General features: G+C 50.4%; 1 long non-coding RNA gene across 1 annotated transcript; it reads right to left on the bottom strand.

The window, feature by feature from the left end:
• Positions 1 to 2450: 2450 nt before the first annotated feature.
• On the bottom strand, positions 2451 to 3505 carry LOC115898606. Its single transcript, XR_004058284.1, has 2 exons — positions 3361 to 3505; positions 2451 to 3150 (listed from the first exon to the last, which is right to left on the bottom strand). It is a non-coding gene; the product is annotated as an uncharacterized LOC115898606 (long non-coding RNA).
• Positions 3506 to 4781: the final 1276 nt, after the last annotated feature.

The following is a 4781-nucleotide window of genomic DNA, read 5'->3' as shown; positions in this document are numbered from 1 at the left end:
TTTTGTCTCTTCGATTACCTCCCCCTCCTGTCCTCCCCTCCCTTTTTTGCTGCCAGCGCTTGTGTATCGCAGTCAATCCGATACCATCCTTGCTAACACGGGAAACCCGTCTCTACTAAAAAATACAAAAAACTAGCCTGGCGAGTTGGCGGTGCCTGTAGTCCCAGCTACTTGGGAGGCTGAGGCAGATTGGTAACCGGAGCGGCTTGCATGCTGAGGATCCGCCACTGCCTCAGCCTGGGCGACAGAGTGAGACCCGTCTCAAAAAAAAAAAAAAAAAAAAAGGTAAATAAATAAAAATAAAGCCCTTAAAAAGGTGCCTGGAGACTGGGTGCGGTGGCTCATGCTTGTAATTCCAGCACTTTGGGAGGCCGAAGCGGGTGGATCACCTGAGGTCAGGAGTTCAAGACCAGCCTGGGCAACATGGGGAAACCTCATCTCTACTAAAAATACAAAAATTAGTTGGATGTGCGAGATGTGGTGGTGAGTGCCTGTAATTCCAGCTACTCGGAAGGCTAAAGCACGAGAATCACTTGAACCCAGGAGGCGGAGGTTGCAGTGAGCGGAGATCCCACTGCTGCACTCCAGCCTGGGTGACAGAGTGAGGCTCCGTCTCAAAAAAATTAAATTAGAAAAAGGAAGGTGCCTGGAACATAATCAAGAGTCAGTACATTTAAACTGCTGTTGCTGTTATTATGGCTGACGGGAGAATGTTGCAGAAACAGAGTGGGGATTAAATGAGAGAAACACCTGCCAATGGCACACCGATTATGACCGCCGGAGAAATAAGGAGGCGATGAGTGTTTGCAGGTGCTCCTGCAACAGGGCTCCATGGCTTTGCTTCAGTGCAGAGTGCCGCTGGACTCTCCTCACGGCAGATGGAATCACGCTGCCAGGGCGGAGGGGGAAGCCCTCAGAACCGTGCCATGGGTGCCAGGCCACAGGGTGGTGCCCATCCTTGGGTGAGGAAACCGCTCTTCTGCACATGCTTCCCCAGGTGTTTAAAACTCTCTCTCTTGAAGATAAATCAGAGAACGCTTTAGACAGGTTGCACTATGGCTGGAAATAGAAATGCTGGGATCTCTCATTTCAAGTTTTCCACAAATGTTAATTTCCTTTTTCTGAAAGGACAAACACTTGATTCTAATTTTTTTTGTAGGCCTGAAATGAGATTTCTCCTCAATTAGAAGATGTGATGTACCGTGTATGTACCATACACTACATGAAAGAAGGGTTGGGAAAATGTAAGCAGGAAACTTTTACTGCAAAAGTAAAAGGAATTACTAAGCGAAAGGCAATCTGAAAAGGCTGCATACTGTATGATTCCAACTATATGGCATTCTGGAAAAAGCAAGACTATGGAGAAGGTGAAAAATAATTCAGCGGCTGCCAGGTGTTGTGGGGAGGGGGGATGAATAGGTGGAGCACAGCGGATTTTTAGGGCAGTGAAAATACTCTGTATGACACTGTAATGTCATACAATAATGTATGTATGTCATACAATAATGTAATGTAATGTGTGGCATTATGCATTAGTCCAAACCCACAGAATGTACCACAGCAAGCGTGAACCCTAATGTCAGCTGTGGTTCCTGGGTGATAATGATGTGTCCATGCAGGCTCATCTGGAGGGGGATGCTGCTGGGGGGAAGCTGAGCTTGTGCAGGGGCAGGGAGGAATATGGGAAATCTCTGCACCTTCCTCTCAATTTTGCTGTGAACCTAAAACTGCTCGAAAAAAGTAAAGTCTATTAAAAAAAAAAAAAAAGTAAAATGAGAAAGCAAGCTTGGTTTTGAGGGCATATTATTTAGAACTCTGCTGGGTGCAAGTAACAGAAGTTTCTAGCTCACTGAGCCTCAGAAGGACGTTATAGGTCATAGGTGCCTCGGGAACCGGAAAACACAGATGGTTACAGATGCTGGGAGGATGCTGCAGTGAGGCGGAAGGCAGAATCCCTGTGGCCTCTCTCTCCCCAGCTCCCCTATTTACACAGGATGATCTCCCGCTTTCCATAGACACTGTTTTCCCTTTCTCTACCCCAGTCCTAAATTCCTGGGCAAGGGGATGCTGGTGGCCCAGTGCTTGGGGCAGGTGCCTGCTCCCAGTCCCAGCAACTCTGGTCATGGGAGTGGAGGTCCCGGTATGGTTCAATGGAAGCTGCCTGCAGCGCAAACCTGCAAGGAAGTGAATGTGTGTGTTAGGTGGGGCAGGGTGCTTTCAGGGGGGCCTAGTTTTGTAATAGTCGTGCCCCCATCCCCACTCCAGCAGGAATACTGTGTTAGTTTCTGGCTGAACCAGGCCCCACTTTCTGTGCTTGCTGCTGACGCCCGCTTTCCTTTTGATTTAAGGCCGTTGCAGGGCTTCGCTTTGGAGCGGGCATTGGAGGAATTCTTTGACCACCAGGCAGCCTCCATGCATCCCTCTTATATAACAGAGCCACCGAGAGGCTGTTTGCATTCTGCCTTTCTCTTTTTCCGTTGCAGTAGTTTATTTATTAATTAGTGTGCAAAAAATAAAAAGGAGGTAATAACCTTATTTATGTGCTAGTCCACGTGTTCTGTGTGCTCATTTTTTCTGCAGCCTGGCATCGGGAACCGGAACGTTTGGTCCCAGGAGAGGGGGCCGGGACCCAGGGTGCCAGAATCTTACAGTGCGGAGGCGACAGGCCAACGCAGTTCGTTCCTTTTCCTTCCTCCCTCTCTTCTTCTCCCCGCCACGTTCCTCCCTCCCTCCTCCCCCCTCCCCTCCTCTCTCCCCGCTCCCTCACCCCCTCCTCCCTCCGCGGGTTCTGGGCGTCCTTGGAAGGAAAGGAGAGTGGCCTGGAGGTCAGAGAACTCGCAGCAGTCATGACAAACATCGCCAGGAAGCGGGGACAGGATCCACCGGGAGGTTGAAACTCGGGTTCCAGGCGGCCTCTGGTGGCGATCACGGAGAGGGTGCCGCCCGGTCCCGCCCCTCACCCCGCAGCCGGGGACCCTCAGCCACCTCCTGGGCGGGCCACCCCGCCGGGGTCTGCTCTGGCCGCTCTCGCCCCGGCTCATTTGCCACGCTCCCCTTCACTTCAGGGGTACACGCGGGGCCATCTCCGCTTCCACAGTGTGGTGTTTAAATCCGCAACGATCACAGCCCAGGGGGGACTCAGCAGGGGACCTGGGCAGGATGGATGCAGGGATTCAACGACGGCCCGGTCTGGCCAAGCCAAGCTTCTGGCGCCTCCTACAGCGGTTTGTAATGGAGGCTGACCCGCCTTTTCCGTGGTTGCAGCGAGGGAGAGCCTTGTCGCCCCTCGCAGCACCCCCACCCCACCAACCCCCATCGTCAAGCATGCGGGCCCCGGCGTCAGTCTGTACAGTTACCAACCTGAGCAGCCCCGCAGCGCGGCACCCAGCCAGCAGGAGGGAGGGAGGGCCAAGGTGGCTCCCCGGGGAGGCTGGACGTCCTTGCCACCCCGGACTTGGGGACTGGGGGCTTCTGCACTGTTGGAATCCTGCCTGGGGGCGCGAGCTGCCTTGAGAGAGGTTTCTGGATGTAGAGTCAGCTGGGCTCCCTCCCTGCCTTTTTTTTTCTTCACCTCCTGAGACATTCAGGAAATGTATAGATTTCTACGGCACTCCGGGATGAACTGGAGGGTATTGGGGGAGTCAAAATGGGACCCGGTGGGAAAAACATGTATTTCATTTTCCATATATTATGTAATCCTGTAAATAAAATTAAATACATTTTAAGCTGGGGTGGTGCTTTCTGTAATTGAATGAAAAGCACCTCCAAGGCTTCAACTTCAAGAGAAAAAAAGGAAAAGGAGGAAATTAAAAAAAAAAATAGTTAACTAGGGGCCGGGCGCGGTGGCTCACGCCTGTAATCCCAGCACTTTGGGAGGCCGAGGCAGGCAGATCACGAGTCAGGAGACCGAGAACCATCCTGGGCGAACACGTGAAAACCCGCTCTACTAAAAATACAAAAAATAGCCGGGTGGGTGCGGCGCCTGTAGTCCCAGCTACTCGGAGGCTGAGCAAGAAATGAGAGGTGAACCCGGGAGGCGGAGTTGCACGTGAGCCGAGATGGGGCGCAGCACTCCAGCCCTGGGCACGAGCGAGACTCTGTCTCAAAGAAAAAAACAAAAAAGTTAAACCAGGTAAAATTAAAAACAAAAGGGCACAATAAAAAGAAAATTAAATACAAACCATTAGGAAAGGTGTGAAATATGTAAAGCAATGTATATAAATTTTTCTAATGAAATCTTTCTAACCCCCTCTTTTGCTTTTTAAACTTTTTATTATGAGAAATTTCAAACATACATAAAAGTAGATAAGTAGATAACAAATCCTCACCTTCAACAATGACCAATGTAGGCCAGATGCGGTGGCTCAGGCCTGTAGTCCCAGCACTTTGGGAGACTGAGGAGGGATTACTTGAGCCCAGGAGTTCGAGACCAGCCTGGGCAACATAGTGAGACCGCCCCCATCTCTACAAAACAATTTAAAAATTAGCTGTGCGTGGTGGCACGTGTCTGTAGTCTCACCTACTCAGGAGGCCGAGGTGGGAGGATCACTTGCGTCCAGGAGGTTGCAGTGAGCTGTGACCTTGCCACTTCGACAAAGCAAGACCATGTCTTTAAAAAAAAAAAATTACCAATGTAGAGCCAATTTTTTTCACCTATATCCTCACCTACACCCCCCATTATATATTTTTAATTAATTAATTTTACTTATTTGGTTTTTTTTTTTTTTTTTTTTGAGACGGAGCTTGCTCTGTCGCCCAGGCTGGAGTGCAGTGGCTGATCT

The sequence above is a fragment of the Rhinopithecus roxellana genome, chromosome 7 (assembly GCF_007565055.1).
Source record: "Rhinopithecus roxellana isolate Shanxi Qingling chromosome 7, ASM756505v1, whole genome shotgun sequence".
Lineage (NCBI taxonomy): Eukaryota > Metazoa > Chordata > Mammalia > Primates > Cercopithecidae > Rhinopithecus > Rhinopithecus roxellana.
Note: the sequence above shows the minus strand (reverse complement) of the source record. Positions and strands in the feature narration are given on the sequence as shown.